This window comes from Artibeus jamaicensis, unplaced genomic scaffold (genome assembly GCF_021234435.1).
Source record: "Artibeus jamaicensis isolate MK-2021 breed Jamaican fruit bat unplaced genomic scaffold, CSHL_Jam_final scaffold_537, whole genome shotgun sequence".
NCBI classification, from domain to species: domain Eukaryota; kingdom Metazoa; phylum Chordata; class Mammalia; order Chiroptera; family Phyllostomidae; genus Artibeus; species Artibeus jamaicensis.
The window spans coordinates 28,891,862-28,910,174 of record NW_026522047.1 but is presented as its reverse complement, the minus strand read 5'-3'; the positions used below and the strand labels follow the sequence as shown (position 1 = coordinate 28,910,174).

At 34.4% G+C, this 18,313-nt stretch overlaps 1 protein-coding gene across 2 annotated transcripts in view; it reads right to left on the bottom strand.

Annotated features, from left to right (window-relative positions):
• The window catches only part of PDGFC (platelet derived growth factor C), a 169,948-nt gene that overhangs the window by 95,699 nt on the left and 55,936 nt on the right, over positions 1-18,313 (bottom strand). The gene's annotated exons all lie outside the window — the stretch shown is intronic.

Sequence of the window (18,313 nt, the reverse complement as noted above, 5' to 3'; positions counted from 1 at the left end):
TTTTTTTCATTAAAAAAAACTACTGTACAAAAGAAATGGTAAAGGTGAAAAAATATCAGAAAACTGAATGCTGACTTATTTGAAATACTAAAAATAAATGTGAAGAGCAAATTCCTATAGGTAAACAGAACAATTATTCCCAGGCAGGAGCTTTTTTGAGTATAGAGTATGATGCAAAGAAAATGTGGGAAGGAAAAGGCCCTAATCCTGGAGACTCCTTCCTGCTAACTGTTCAGTTTGTAGTAGCAGCTGTAACTTTTCTTAAGTAGATGCCAACATAGTGGTTTTAATCAGCTTATGATGGCAAGTGCACAAGAACTCCTTGCAAACATTAGCACTAAAACAAGAGACAAATGGCAGAAACTGGAACTATCCAGGCAAGGTGCAGATGAACTTTCCTAAAAAAGGATTAGCTTTAAAAATATTTTCCAGGCGAAGACTGGAAATCAAGAAAACAAACCCCAATCACGAAGACCCACTGAGTCTAACCAAAAAGTTACTGTGTCATTCTAAGTTTGGGTTTATAAATTTAACTAGAGATAAGTGATAGCACAGCCATAAGCATAACTTAAAACCAATGAAGAAATTGACTCTTTTAATGAGCCATACATAAGAGACTTGATCTGTTAGTATTTTAGCTCAAGTATTTAAAGCTTTCCATCATTTTTGCTCAATAGGTATAAATTTATGTTTTTGTATATGAACTACATATAAAGTGCTTGAAATATTAAATTCAAATGAAAATGAGTTCAGACAGACTACAGGAAGTAATTTATTAAGTAGAATAGGTGCTTAGGATACACTGTTTAGGTACTTTAGACATAAGCTTAAATGAAAACTACTTTAAAAATATTAGCCAAATTTAATGGACTCTGGATTATTTATAAATTATAGGCTAGTGTGTTATATATAAGTATTATTATAAGTAACATTAGAATCCTAAATGTATCTTATACACAAAAAGATATCAACCAGATATGTGGATTTCACTCCTATAATTTTGTACCATACTCTGCCTATTACAAAATTCTGAAGGCTATATCTTAAATAATTATGCTAATAAATATATACATTTTAGGGTTCTTAAAAATTCAAAGTCACACTTTAAAGGAAAAGGCTGATAAATTAAAGAAAAAACAATACAAAGTCTAATGTAAGATCACAAAAATAGACCTCTTAAGAAGAACCACACGTGAGATCACTAAAACTCTAATCACTATAGATAAAAACTAATAGTTTTGCTCACTCTGGTTATAACTGGACCACTTTAACCCAAGTCACAGCTACTGTCATTTTACCGTGCTTATTTTATATATCATGATATGATAAAACACTGAAATTTATGTGCACATAGATATATAAATGTATATGTACACATATATATCACTAAACTCAAATGTAAACCAATAAGGTACAGGTGTGAATTTGGGGGTCACCAGAGCAATGAGTCTATGGCCAGGAAAAAATGCAGATAAGACTAGATCTCCTAATCCAAACAACTGATTAAGGATTTGCTTTTTCCAGCTCATAGGTTAGCAAACATTACTGTTGGTGGGATCACTCGGACGCACTCCAATTGGAATACCCTGTTGACCTGAGGCTTCGAAGGACTGGCCAGAGTCTAAGTTCTCCCACAAAGCCCCTGACCCAATAGCGCACGATGATCTCATCTTGTCTTAGCTCCTGAGGTGCATCTATCACACTACAGGTTTTGCAATTTAACTTTTAGGCCTTCACTGTTTTTAATTGAAGGATGTATTTAAGTTTTATCTCCTGTTCTACACAGAGAATTACTTAAGGCCACAAAATATTATGTTTCCCTTTTCAATGTTCCATGTTAATGCTACTGAATATAGAATTTCAAACGATTTGATCTTTAATAAGAAGGGCCCTACACACGATAAGCATTTAATACATATGCATTTTAGGATTGCTATGAATTAAAAACTCATCTGTACTCAGTCTTTTTAAAAAGAAAATTTACACTGAAAGTGTGAGATATATATATGTATATACATGTATGTATACACATGTATACATATATACAGCTAAATACATAGTAACACTTACAAATTACACAAAACACTGATTATTTATTACAATCCCCCTCCCAGACTTCTTTTTTTCTAACTCTTTCTTGCCTACCAACAGTGGGAGCTTGCCAGGGTCAAGGTGGGAAGGACTGTTTGGCTACTGCACTGGTCCCCTCACCCCCAGCTCCTAATAGGATTATACCAACCAAGCTATCCAGGTCAGAATTTTGTTCTGGACTACTCTTTTCGAATCTGTGACAATTTTACACAGATTGACTAGTTTTCTTCATACAACTTTAGGGAAAAATAGAGATATTTTTCTTTTAACAGTTTACGATTCACTTTAAGTTATTAAATATATATCAATTGTATGCTATTTCCATAGACATTTCCTACAGGTCATTTTAAAAATTGTTTTTTATTTAAGAAAAACATTCCCCCATGGAAGGAAAATATTTAGTGAATAACAGCACAGGAGAAGATGGTTTTGTTAAAACCATGACGGTATGTAATGCAATGCAATGTCACATTTACAATAAAGGCGACGATGCCCTCAGGATGAAACCGAGGCAGATGTGCTGACTATTTTACCCTAAAGGCCTAGGACATTCTTTGGATTTATTGGGCTCTTAATAAACATTTGCAGAAATCATGCAATGGATAGGTCTTGCAGCTTGGTTTATAAAGATGAAAAATATAAGCTTTGAGCAAAAGACTATATGCAAAGTAATTCAAAGAACACTGAAGTCCAAGTTCTCCAAAGATCTTTTGTTATTTATTAAAATGTCTGAAACTATGACAAACAATTTCACTGAAGGTCAAAACACTTGAAGACCCAGGCATACATATGAATTATATGTAATTAATGTAGTTGAATTGCAACTATATGGCAAATTGTGTTTACTGTTATATTTTCATCAATCATCACTTGCAGTAATAGTTCTCAGGACAGAACTATAAGATTGATGAAATTATGGGATAGCCTAATACTTGATATAAAATAGCTTCCATATTCAAGTCAAAATCAACAGCCTACACCACCTTTGAATATTAGCTCAGATCTTGGGACATTAAATTATGAGATGTTCACAAAAAGGGATAATAAAGTATAATACACACAGAAAAAATTAGTATGTACCATAAAGATTACTGTTTTTTAAGTAATTCAAAAAAGTAAAATATGATAGATTATTGGCTGTGTATAAATGTTTATTTGAATTTTAAATATTTATTAAATAGACATATTTGAATTTGAAAATTTAAACTAAGAGTGACGTCAGTTTAAAATGGTTAAAACGGACCTTGGAAAATGATGAAAACTAAAATATAACTGGGAACTATTACTAACAAAACAAATATTATACAATCTATAGAGAATTTCTACAACTGATAAAATAAAGACATCTGAAGTGAAAAACAAATCAGTAGCTTACCTATAATTTAGCTCAAGAAACAAACAAACAAGAAGTTCAATCCATTGGAAGAAAAGGAGGGGAGATAATATAGCTCTCCTTCAGCTTCTTCTGAGTCAGTAACACTAGATCTATGCCAGACTAAATAAACATTCCTTTAATTCACAAATTATATTTAAATGGCCAGAGCCATTTTATGTGTATCCATGGCCTTTTATGCATATGACCCTCCAGATATTGCAATAATCAGAAAACAAAGCAAAAATAATTGATGAGTGCAAAGAGAAAGGAGCAATGGCAGGTGTTCAATTGCAGTCCAGAGGGTAAAGAGTTATAAGCGGTTTTTTAGGAATACACCTGGTAACTGTGCATGGTGGGGTTTATGGATGTCTCACATCTTTCTTAGGACTGGAATAACAACACTGGAGACAATAAAGATTGAAGATGGCCCCCTTCACTGGGAACTGGGCTGGATCCAAGCATATCAACCTTCTCTCTAGTTATAGAGTTGAAGAGGGAATCTGACTAATATTCAAGGTGATGATGTGATAAATGCAGTCTCATAACCTGTTTTCCAGTAAAAACCAGATCTCACCAAATGTGTCTTCAAACCAACTAAATCATCAAATAAATCTATAGAAACTATGAAAATAATATACTACAGCACATGTAAAGGGTAATATTATCCTGACAAATCGGAGGGATAAAAAATGTATTTCAGAGTGATTTAGCACAGAAGTTGAAAAAATAATTTTAAAACTGTTTTGCATTATCAATGAAATGATAAGAAACTATGAACCCTGAGATGTGGGAGAAGTTAATAGATAGGGAACACAGAGAATAAAGAGTCAACCTCAGAATTATAGGTGTTTCCAAAGAAGAAAATATAAAATACTGAAACAGAAACAGAATCGAACATGAATACTTTCCTGTGCTGTGAAGAAAAACAAAACAATGACCTGAACAAGCAAATAAAAAGTATCCCCATGCCCTTTTTAAACTTAATTAAAGAAGATTTATCCCTAATCATGTTCTCCCATTATTTTAAATTATAAAAATATTAGCAAAAGACCCTGATGGAAACCTCAGATTACTTATTCTGTCTACTTTTCCCAACACACTTTTAGAATAAGTACTATTTAATCTCCCACTTTACAGTGAAAATTTTGGATCCCAGAGAACTACACATAACCACGGAAGAAGGGATTAGGTATATTGTGTTAAGAGAAAAAAAATTGAGAAAGCCTATAAAAACTTCATTCACTGTTCACATGGCTAACAGTTTTGGTTAGCAAGATTTCTTCTTGTTTTTCTGCTGAACTCGTCTTTAAATGTGATATTTTAACATGAGCTAATTCTTCATAATATAAGATTACAGGTGAGAACTTTGTAACATTAACTGCTTAAAATATAAAAACATTATTTTTCATATCATCTGTTTTGATGTGTTTTCTTAACTTTCTTCTGGATGAAAATAAGGATTTTTTTGATGATCTGAGACTTCTTTTTCTCTAAGTATTGATTAAGAAAAAGATACTTCATGTAGCTATCTATGCTATTATTTTCTAAACTATTATTTCAATTCATTTAAAATTTAATTAGCAATATCATCATATCTGAGGTCAGGGGGCTTACGGATTCTGTGCTACTTCTCAACTAGCCTTCCCTTTGGCTAAGGGGATCTGACCAGCATCCAAGCACTCCCAAAAGGTAAAAAGAATCTCTTTTGGCAAATGGTACTCACACATCTTAAGGGAAAAGTTAAGGATCTCCATCTCCACGTTCATGTAGAATTAATCCACCCTGAGTTTTAGCTGAAAAATTAAAGGCATGTGTTCTATTGTGGATCCCTTTCCTTTCTTAAGATCCTGACTGCTTAGGAGATTACTTCTAAGAAGGAAAGCAAAACAAGGTCAGAAGGAAACCTATTGGAAGGCAGACAGCAAGGACAGCTTGATATTTCTCTATTAATTGGGGAAGGGCACTTCTGATCTTACCTGACTTCCTTCTTTCTCAGCTACTATGATAAACATCTGTAAGGTCCATCCCAGGGCCGATCTTAAGGTAAAAGAGACAAGCAACCAATCCCATAAGCAGGCACTAGTCTAGGCTTGTGGGAAAGGCTTCCTATGATTTCCAAGTCCTCATGGTTTGCTAATGAAGGATGTGCCTTTTTCCATGGAATGCCCTACTGCTAACAGATTTCCTCAGAATTTACACTTTACCAGGTTAGAGGAAAACACAACTCACAGGTAGGAGTTTCTGGCCACTTTTCTTTCCAATATTGTAATAGAAATGTTGGAAATGTTAGTCTCATTGTAAATAATGAGGCTAATTATAACCAGTGAAAGGTGTACTTGGATTCAAGGAGGTAAAACAACCACTTGATTTTGCATCTTTGTATTTCCTCTTTAAAGATACAAAAGTAAAAAGGCTGAGAAATGTTAACCTTTTTTTTGTACTTTTATTTGTCTGTATCTTGTAATGTTTTAATCTGAACATTTGTGTGCTTATTTGTTCATTTTTATTGCAATGAAGTCAAATTTTAATATTTAATTTAAAACACATCATGGAATTCAATTTGCTAATATCCAAATATACCAGTACCATAAATTCAATAGGAAGCTATTTCGATGCAAAACATTTTATTGAATATGGAAACAGATTAATCACTATATGATTCTATACCATAATGTACTGAGTTTTAACCCTTTTTATAAACAGGTTTCAATAATGATAAATATATTGTAACAAGGTATCTAGTCTATTACAGACTTCATGTCTATTTCCATAAAACCAATAAACTGATAAAATAAACCATTAAAATGGTAAATTCACCGTATTTGCTTTTTATTTTCTTTTTCTTATTTTTATTTATCATATAAACTAATATGATAGTTTATAATTATATAATTAGTTATATAATAAATATAAAAGTTATTACTTGCATAGGTAGTTGTCTGATTTTTATTGCTGTTGTTTTCATTTTAATCTCATTATTTTAACTTGTAAGTTTTTGGCTCTAGTCAAAATTCAGTCTGGGCACCCATAAAGGAATACAGATCAAAATTCTTTATCTATATAAACAACTGCAAATGAATTAATGTCAGAGTTTAGTTGAATACTCCTTGGTTCTCATGCATTTTTCACATTTAAATATACTTAGGTTTTACAACAATGTCACACTATTTGACATTAACTAGAAAAAATCAGCTGAAATAATGTATAGTTGACATTTTTGAAATTTGAAGAAATTTTCATCTTGATTCCTTATAATAAAAATAGCTTATGGAACCAGTCTGAAATTATTTAAAATACATCTACATTTAGGAATACATAAAAATACTATACTATATTTTCATTAGGCTCAAATATGTATTTCTGTAGCTGACTTAAACATGTACATGTATCTTTATGGACATAACTTTCAATATCAGAAGTCTGTCATCTACAGATAGTTTGTGTCTGCATTTAGCAAATGACTATTGTAGATGGGTTTGTTCCATCTGTACAGCTGTTAGCTACATAAAATGTCTCATTCAGATTAACTTAAAAGTCCCAGTTCTCTCCAAAAAATGAGAGAAAGAACCCACTGATTTCATTGTGAAAAGCCGTGCTGAATCAGACAAGAACTTTCATGCAGAGGCTAAAAAGATGCTTATCTGATCCAAACATCAGTGGCAGGCATGCCATGGCTTAGCACACAGGGAACTGAAATTCTCTGCAGCGCAAATATTTTATGTGAAAGTGATTTTACATATGTACTTGTACAAAATTATTACCTTGCTGTCATAAAACACACTAAATCACCTCAGATTCTACAAAAGTAGAATCCTATCCATGTTTTCTTAGAGAAGAATGACGGGACCTCGTTCTTTAGGCCTCAACTTGCTGGGAGTTCAGGCTTGGCTTAGACAAACCTCTCATGAAAAGAATCTCTCCAGTCTAGGTATGTGTATTATACACCTTTAGATGAAAAACATTTTCAGAATATTACTGGCACTGTTGCTGCAGGTGTTACATATTTGGAAAAATCATAATGACAATATTTCTTGAGTCAGACATTTCAGAATGAATGTCCTAACTTAAGGAGAGATAGAATATGAAGAAAATGGACTCATGTACCCACCTGTGTGTATGCATATGAACACATACACACATACCCTACACAAACCCTTAATATCTAAATGGGCATCAGTTCTGCTCTAGAAATAGATGGTATATGTGCTTATTTTATCTTCTCTTTTATCTTCATAACATCCAGTGAAATCTTGCATTACACTTATGTCTTAAAGCAAAGAATGAGAATTACATTTCATAAGCAGACCACTGAAAGTGTAGTTTCAACACTGTCTAGATTATAATAATCATTTAAAATGCACTTAATGAGGCTTAGAATATGTACGCACCCTTTAAAAGCAGTACATGTTGTATGACTTTAAATCTCTAACAATTGGTATATGAATGCCACATAAAATATAAGCATTGTCCTCTATTGTCAAACCGCTGCCATTTCATTTTGTGTAATAAAATGTGGTGTTCCATAGGCCTGATTTTCAGCTTCTAATATAGCAAAATAATTTTGGAAATTCTTCGTTAAGTATTTTAGCACACGTAGATTAATATTTAACCTATAATTACAGTTCACAACTCCTGGGTTCATAATTATCATCTAGAATGCTTGTTAAATTATTAAAATTTTGCATTGCAAAAGCTAAGCAACAGCAGGTTGAGCTGGAAATGAGACTGGGGGACAGGGAGAAATAGAATAGGCACATGGATGGGGATAAGAAGAAAGAGAGTTTATGTAAGAAAAAAGAGTAACTTATAGTGAAAATTCTTGCATAAATCATAATTATTGACCTACAATTATTTGGGGGAGGGATAGACATCACTTGTATATCAGTAAAATGCCGATCTACCTTGCAGTGAGAGAATATTCATAAAAGACCAAAGAATTAACTACTACTTCATCCTTAATGATTGTTTTTACACGCTTGTAGTTTACTTGAGACCTATGGATTTTTATCTCTGTGTTAAAAAAATAAGATAATTTTTATTACCTAGCAGGTTATATAAAATATTGTGAATTGATATTTGGCAGACACAACTTTGTTAACAACTCAGCTATCATTCTACACTCATTCCACTCCATTAACAGAAACTTGATTTTATTCTTCCTTTTCAAAGTGACCAGAGCCTTCAGGCAAGGCTTAACACCTCTCCAGTCCAGCAGTGAATTAGTAATGAAGTGATATCGTTAATGGCGTTGTTGCCTCATGGCTAGTGACTGTTCTAGGCAGGGTCATGAGACTCGACTCTGGGTAATAAAAGGGAAGCTGCACTTTTATGAAGAAGCTTCCCTTTTCTGTGTCTGGACACAGCTATGTGAGGAGGAGATGCCGGGACAAGCCTAAGGTCGAACTGAAGTCCACAGGCTGAGAAGCTGATGATGAAGATGAAGAAAAAACAAAGAAGGTTTCAAGAACCTGGTGATGGTGTCAATGAGCCTTTGAATTAAGAAAACCCGAAACTGCCCTAAATCTAAACTTCTCCTTAGATGGGACGATAAACAATATTTAAGCCATGAGCTGGGCCTTCTACTAATTTGCAGCTGCAAGTATCCTGAGTGATGACACTACATTAGAATTTTTGTAGGAATATACAGATAATATGCATCCTAAAACGGAGCCATATGACCTACTGCTAAGAAACTGATTTCTGTATTCATTCATTAGCTTATATATTCTTTAAATGGGAGGAAGAAGATCACCATGCATGTTTTGTAGCAGCATAGGTGAGTGTAGGTGTGAAAATCTGATTTAAGAAGGCATATATATTGATTATTTATTTTAAAGTCTAACTGCTAATTTGATAGAAAGACTTTCTTTATAACTCTGCTATTTAATAATAAATAAAGCTGAGAACATACTGAACCACTCATTTCAAATCTATTATGTCACCTTCATTTGTAACTTGGGTTTCTTTTACAAGAATAAGAACAGGTTATGTGTGTAACTATTCAATTTAATATTATTACTCCATCTAAGGTCACACATTTTAACTCTCATTAATGGGTTAACTGACGATGTTGCAAAAGTAACAAAATTCTTCCAAACACAAAAAGAAATCAATCAACTGTTAACGAAAATGTAGGAGCCCATGCTGATGACAGAACAAGAACAGGCAAACGTGCGTTCAAGATGAAACTGGTTCAGGGAGCGGAAACTGACAACCCATTCCCGTAATCGCTCGACAGCTTTCTAACAGGAATCTCCCTTCCAAATAATACCTTTCTATAAATCTCCTCTTGAAAGATATCAACAGGAAATGCAAAGATCTTTATCCTGTGTAATGTGCACTACAGATTAAAGAGTCCTAAGAGGCTACAATAGTTTAAATTCACGTCACCCGTGGAGGGGCCCATGGAGAGGCCCTGGTCGACAGTAGTATTCCTTTTCCCTATCAGAGCAGTAATGAAAATGCAGCCCTTTTGCCCCAGTGGTCGGGGTGGGGCCAACGTAGGTTTACAGCTGTGAGTACACAAAACGCAGTTGATTTTTGTATTATTATTTATAAATTACTTTATTATTTTCCATATGAACAACTGTATACCTACGTTGGCCCCACCCTATCGTCTCCTTCATTATGGATTTACAGAAACATTGAACTCACCTGGTATTTAGAGAAAAAAAAATATATATATACACACACATATATACCCTACATTGTCATGTGTTGTCATTTAAGGTTGCACTTAGTAAAATGGCAGCTACACATTGTTTTATAAATCCATTTTGTGTACATATTTATACTATACAAATATATATAATTTAATTTAGTTTGTGAGGTCCCTTAAGAAAACAAAATCTTTTCTGATTATAAATCCCTTCATAAAATTAGGCTTAAGATCAAAATAACATCCAACACATTATGTTTTTTCTCCTTCTTGGTCCATCACCCAGGAATCTTTCCTTAGAAGCCCCCTTCCTGCATGTTCTAACTAAAGTTTTTATTGATTTTTTTTTAATCTATCCCTTTGATTTCTTCTCACAACACTCAGTCTTGCCTCATCTTTTTCTTGCAATTCACATCATTCTTTCTTAGTGTTTCATTCATTTTCCTCCAATATTCCCCATCTCTCCCCATACACACCAATACTGTATAGTTATTATTGCTCAATTTTGCCTTCTTTACCAGTTGGTGTGTGAATCATTGGGAGCCACCTACATTAAGTATTTCTAGGATGTTGAGAGAAAAAGGGCACATACAGCTCTAATATAATTAGAGAGGGAACCATTTAACCAAGAACGACATGCTTGAGGAAAAATAAAACCCTTTTCAAAGTCAGTTAACTGCCTTGAGTCACTGTCTTAGGGGTAGTCTAATGTTGAACTTCACGGTGTATATTGATTTCTTTGTGAACTTCCCTCAGAACTCGGAGAGAATAAACACATTGGGTGTCTACTACTGTGATGTAGGATTCAGACACTCATTATTCTGGATGACTGCAAACCTCTCATTTTTCACTCAAAGCTATTATCTTCAGAAATCTAGTTTTCCTGCCCAGACAAAGGCCTATCCTCCCTTCAACCATGATTACTTAACTCTATTCAGAGTTACTATTTTTTTCTCACCTTTTTTTTATGCAAATACGCATTCATGACTACAAAATCTTACATGTAGAACTAGCAATTTCTCTAAGCATCATAACTTCATAGTATACATCCAATCTAATTTATATTATATTTTATACTTTCTAAAACACACAAACAATGTCATCTAATCCTCACAGTGCCCCTGGATTATTGAGGAAAAACTGATATTATTGCCACTATGCATACAAGAATACTTAGGCTTAGTAAAGTAATTTGCCCAAGTGTTAAGCACTAGGTTTACAACTGATGTAACTTTCAAAGCCTGTGTTTTTAATTGCCACACTGCCTATAACATTCATCATCACCTGTGCAGATGTCTCCCATACCATCCCTTGGAGTTCACCTGCAAAACTGGACTCTCATTCATTGGCAAGGTCACTTAGGCCAAGAGAATCACAGTCCACACAACCCCACAGATTGGAAAGGTCCAACTTAAAATGTCAAACTTCAAAAGTAAAAGGAGATCTGAAGCTTACAGATATTTTGTTCTTTTTCTCTAATCTTGGCATATGCCTGATTTTCAACAGCAGCCAACTGGCTTTCTCTATGAATGGAATCTATTTCAGGCATACTATTTAAATAGTAGCCTTGCAAGCTCTATTTCCAGAGGTTTAATAAAGCTGTATGCAAATAGTGATTGTTTTTAAAGGTGGAATGATGCAAGTACTGGAGGAAAAAGTATATGGTACCTGGAAGGAGGCATGTGGGTTTTCTTGGTTATTTGATTGATTCACTGATTATTATTATTATTTTTTTTAACCTAATCAGGTAGTCTGAGTTAATACATGTTGAGTGCTCTATGTTTTGTTAGCTTCTGGGATAACAAGGAAGCTGATCACTGCTCTGGAAGCTACATGTGTCAAGTGAGGTGACTGTAACATAGAGAAAGGGGGGTGTCAATTAGAAATAGTGACCCATGGGGTGGCACTAAGATAAGCAGCCAGGAACCTGATAATTAAGGAAGGGGAGGAGCCTGCACTTTCATCCAGACATGAGACGGGAGAGACCAGGCAGGCAGGGGCATTGACCACTGCAAGGAACAGCATGTTCCTCCAGAAGGTTTGAGGCTCTGCTTGCCTGAAAGTGATGGTTCACCTCCTGCACCCATCATCCCAACAGAGGCAACTTGCCATGACCCCCTAATCTCTGGTGACACCGAGTCAGCAATTGACACACGTTGCTGCCTCTGTTTGGAATGTCCTTTTCCACCTAAGTCATTCCTCTTTACCTTCGAGACCAAGTTGAAGTCTCAGTCTTCCTCTAAAGTCCTTCCTAAGTAGTCCCTTGCCCCCCATCTCATGTATTTGTTACTTACTGAGAGTTAAGACTTCTTTCCCATGCCACCAATGCCCACACACCTGCTTCCATCTGCCTCTGTCACTAAACTGAGATCTCCTTAAAGCACGAGCAAGGTTATTCAGCCTTTGTTACTCATTTTTTTGATGCAAAGAAAGTATATGTTCTCCAAATTTGTTAACTAAATTTAGCTGATATAAAAAAATAAACTTAATACATTATATAAAGTTGGGTGTAAATGCTGCTAATGCACCATAAGAGCAAATATAAATTTAAAGAATACTTTTTATAAATCTAATCTCTTTTTTCACACTTTAAACAGCTTATAATTTTATACATCCATTAGACCTCAATAAAGCTGAAGTTTTAAAAAAGCTTTTTCAATAACTTTACAATATTTTATTCTGACATAGCTTCAATGGTGTTATTTCCCAATCAAATTGGTACCAATTTTACAGATGGTAAAATAGTTTATAGCATCAAGTTTAAGTTTTACAAACTTAACTGGAGAAATAAAGACATCCTTTAAGTTTATTTTATTCAATTAATCAACCTACTTTTATTAGAAGTGGTATTTGAACTGTCTGGATGGTACTGCTCATTATGAGGAGCACAGTTCTGCTTATTAACATCTTTTCTCTTATTTTTCTGAAGTAGGTATTGGTCTGAAGACTAAGTGTCCGTATTGATTTAATTTATATTACAGGAACCAAAATTATTAAATAAGCCTGTCAATATAATCTTAAATTTTTTGTGGATAAAGATAGAAAATAAACAAAGTATCTGCATTTACTTAAATGACTGAAAAATACATTTTGACCAATTGAGATGATACATGTTAATGGATCTTTCAAACAAGTCATTATGTAAATGTAAATCCACAGCCTGAGAAGGGCTGCTGCGGGGGGCCTCCTCTGGGCTCCACCCCGTGAGATTCTGTTTCTGTCTCTGAAAACAGAGACTGAAGCCTGGAAAGCGGCGGATTCAGTGGCAGGTGCTGGTTTTGATTGGGCCCCTCTGGTGTAATCTCTTTCATGTCCAAATACTCATGTCGATGAATCTAATTATTTATATGTTGTTTACCCAAACAGAGCACACACACAGCAGGCTTTCTATTGGCTGGTGACTAGGAAAGAAGTACTGACAATAACTAATGTCTAATGTGTAGTTTTCTGCAGTACAGAAAGATCTTTCCACGACACTAATCCCCAATATTTTCTTTTTTTTTTTTTTTTTGGTTTCTGCTGATAACATTTTTTAAAAATTTTATTTAGTTATTTTTCAAGTACAGTTTTTTGTCTATTTTAAATCTAATCTCTTAAATGCATTATGTCAATGCTTAAATTTTTCTGTAACACATACATATATTCAATTATCTGTATGCCCACCTATTTGCATTTAATGATACATGTGCATATATATTACATTCTCACTGAGGATTGGCAAAGCTGGGGACAGTACCCTCAATGTTTTGTGACATTATTGCTCAGAGTCACCATTCCATTAGGGACAGTGGTTTCCACCTGGCCAGGAACCAAAGACAAATTGAAATGACCTCAGATTAACCTTTCAGCAGACTCTGATAGTGTGCAGTCAAACAAGTGAAGTGCAGATGAGGACGAACAATACAAACCCTCCTCCCTTCCCCAGCATGGTGATGACTGAAAGGTAGCTGGCTTCATGGCTGAATAAATCACCATTTATTTACACCAAAGAAAAAACTTTAATTAAAAATTCCATCATTTCTCACTAAAAATGAATGTCCTATCTACACTGATGATCACTAAAGCTGTTAATAATTTAAACATTTGGGCACAAACAGAAACTAATACTGTTATTCTAAATGCCGCTATCATGATGAGTATAAGGTAGTATTTACCTAGACACGGAGTTCCTGCTGGTTGGCTATCAAACCAGCACTGATTGTGGGGATTTGAAATTCCTGTACAAGCTCTGAACACAGCCAAGGTCAGGCTCAATACAAGCTCTACCAACTCTATACCCAGGAACAATTAAAATCCCTGAACTTGAAGTTCCTTATTTATAGCATAAGAGAAATAATACCTCATAAAACAAATAAAACACACACACAAAAGCACCAATGAATGCCAGAAACTACCAAGACATCAATAGTGGCAGATATTATGACAATAATGATAGATAGTGACTCTCTTTAAGTAAATTAGACTCTAGTTGAGGGACAATTAACAAAAAGGATACATGTTTCTCCCAAGTTTTGAGGTCCTGCTAACAGCTATAATGCAACACACTTAAACCATATTTAATGGTCTCCTCCCTAGAAGCAGTTCTTAGGGTTGATTTTTAAATTTTGTTTTAGTTTTTTATTAGGATTTAATATTCTCTGATGGCACCATCATTTCTCTTAGCCTAAGTCTCAAAAACAAAACATCATCATAACAGAATACTATCCTCATCTGTGGTACACAGTAAACTGGAGGCCCTAAAAAGGACATAAAAATCTCAAGGGACTATTATGGTAGGGCAAAACGTTGGAGAAAACTATTCATAAATAACTAATTGAAGTATGGATGGAAAGATAAACATGCTTTTATTACAGGGATTCCATAATGAACTATTCAACCAAATGGTTTCAGCTGAATTGATAATCTCTCAGCAAATGATGACTCCAATGACATAAACTGAACCGCACACACACGTTGGACAGCAGCAATGTTTGCAAACAGTCAGAGCCCTCCCCACCTGCCACTCCAGGGGCTCACTTACAGCCCCAGCTCAGGAGCAGGGCTCTGGGCTCTCAGGACGATTAACTCGCTGGTGTGTCTAGTGGACCTGAGCTTCCCACAAAGGGCCGAGGAGTGAACCTCACCACAGGTACCTGTCACATGCTTGCCCAAGTCCTTCCTACTCACGCCACCACACAGATTTATTAGGTAACATCAGACGCGTGTTAAAAGGACATTATAACATACTTTCTCAGTATTTTGTATTGTAATACTGTCCTCCTGGAAATGACAGCATTTGTCAAAATTCTTTTAAAATATTTTGCAAGTCAATGAAAGAATTTTGAGGGGAAAAAACTAAGCTAAGACAGTTTAATTTTGTTAATGCAAAAACCAGTTATTCTGTTCACTGCATCATGCAGTAGCGATACATGTTTTAACCCTCCCTCCTGTGCTTCATAGCGAGAATACCTCTACGGATGTAAGAAATTTTTTAAAAATCCCTCTATTAGATCTATTTGAGAAATCATTTGTCACCGTTAAAAAAATTCTTGGTGAAGCAACAGTGGAAGCAATTACCGCGCTTGCTGCTCTGTTGGATTCTAAGCTTGGTTGCTCAGCAATGAGGCACAATAAGAAATGTAGGCGCAAAGCCAAACAGGTATAATTCAGAAACTCAAAGTGTTTTAATATCTTTGATTCAAAAAAGCTCAATAAAAATACATAAATACTGTATTTTAAAAGCATTCATATAAAACATACTAAATGTCACATAATTTTCTCTCTAATGATTTTTATTCTCACACAACTAATCCTTATGGCCTCCACTTAGATGGTACATGTCCTGAGGTTCCCAATTACATCTGTGTCATTCACCTTTTATTCCTAACATCTTCCAAGGAGCCATGTATGTAAAAGGTGCTCAAAAACAATTAAGCATTTATTCACATCTATTATTCCATGGCCAAATGCATTACTTTATTGCCATAAATATATTAGCAACAATTTTGTTATGTTAATTTCCTCCTTTATAATTTTCATAGCCTATATTTTACTTTAATAGATAATTTTGACTTTTTTATTGAAGGCTATTTAAAAATCTTTTGAGAAATAAGTAGCCAAATAATAGTCTAAGTATACAATGTAAAAATCTCATAAATTAGATTATCACTCTAACTTCCTAACTGGGCCCCTTAATTATTTAGTTCTCCCCCCAAATCCAAGCTAACACCTAGGATTTAAGACTCTCCATAAAGGTGTCATGGACCACTGCAAGAGAATGTTAATAGTTCTGCCTCTTGCAGATAGTCTGCTCCAGGAAGGTTGGCCTCATCATTACTGCAAGGTACACAGTAGGTATTTAAACACACATTTTAAAAAATTCATCAGCTAATCAATAAATCTCAGAAAATATATATGAATAATTCAACCTCCCAAATCTTGTATTTAAAGCTGATTAATTCTCCAGTTCAGAGGCAGGTTGTAAACAGGGAATCCATTAAATAGAAGATAAAACTTGATAGCATGAGATTGTAGAATAATTGGTGTTTCATCAGATAGGAATTAAAAGGGCTCTGTTGTTAACAAGGCAGAAGGCAGAAGTTTTGTATGAAAAGTTAACAGAAAAATGAACAAAAACCAAGTATTAGGGCCTTCACTCATTTTAGTCCATTCCCATATTTTTCAATCAAACTTCTCTGGTTGTTACTACTCAGTAATACTTGTGAGTTTTATTACTCAATAAAATATATAAATACTGTATTTTAAAAGCACTAATATAAAACACACTAAAGGTTACATAATTTTCTCTCTAATATTCACAACTACATATGAGAACCTCAGAAATTTTCAGAGCATTTTACTAATTCTGCCCACAAACTAGGATAAAACTACATTCAATTATGAACTGTAAATTAATAATTAGTAAAATTTAATCCATTTTCATTGAATGAATCAAAAGAAGGTAACTTAGGTCAGGCTCTACAAAAATTATGTTAAGACTAGAAATGATTATAGCATTTCAGTTACAGATTACAAAGAAAATGAATAATAATAAAAACTTGATATCAGGATTAAGGAATTCTAGTTAATTATATATTAATCAAAGCAATTAATACACCAAACATTTGGTAGCTTTTTACCAAATACACAATTGGAAATATGGAGGGCATAATTTTATCTTTATTAGCATAATTCAAATACTCTTAATAACTTTAGAATATCTAAAGACTAGAAATGAAAATCATTGTCGTCTCACAGTTTTTGAGGATTGACAACTGGAGGAGGGCGCGATGATTTCATACCTGCTCATTTATTTCCCAAACAACCGAAGAGGTAAAGCACTATCTTCATTTTACAGGTTAGCAACCCAAAGACCAAAGAGTTTTACATGCTCCTGGCCACAAAGGCCCACAGGTTGGACAGTAAAAAGAAATGTCATTTGACATGAATCCCTCCGGTCCTAAATCACAGTTACCACTCCCAACATAACCAAACTTTTATCACAATTTTAAATTAGTAAATTGTAATTAATAGATTGATGCAATTTTGAATATGAACAAATCAAAATGTCAGTGACATATTTGGAAAAGGGATTCATGGAACACAGTAAGTATGCATTAAGAGGTGAAAATACAGAGAAAACTATGCAGATTCCACTGTGCGATGTGAACGGCAAGTAACTATAGCAACCAAAGTAACTAGAAGGCAGAAAGTAATTCAACCATCCAGATACATAAAGCCCACAAAATTAAGAGCGGCCACCGAACAACGCTTCAGGAGAAAACTGTGCAAGCTTCAAGTACCACCCAGCACCGGCTGTATCTGGAAATATTTCAATTTTTTTGGAAGAAAGGTCTATTAAGAATTGAAATCAAGCCAAGACACTAACAATGTGTCTATCGACCATCTGCTAAAATGATGGCATCACTTTTGGCAAAGATGATCTCATTCACTTTATAAGAAGTATAATTGAATATCGACAATAAAGAAACCCAGTCAGTACCCTTCTCCAGTAATAAAGAAATCTCTAAATGTACAGACCTCTATGTGAAATCGGAAGTACAAGCAAACCTTGTAGCCTCCATACTCCTTGCTCACTCTCTTCCACTTCCTCACAAGACTATCTCCTTCTGCAGCCTGTGTTTCCTCTTTCCTTTTCACTCCAGAGAAAGAAGCACTTGTTCCCCTACTCAAGGTGAAGTTCCTCTACC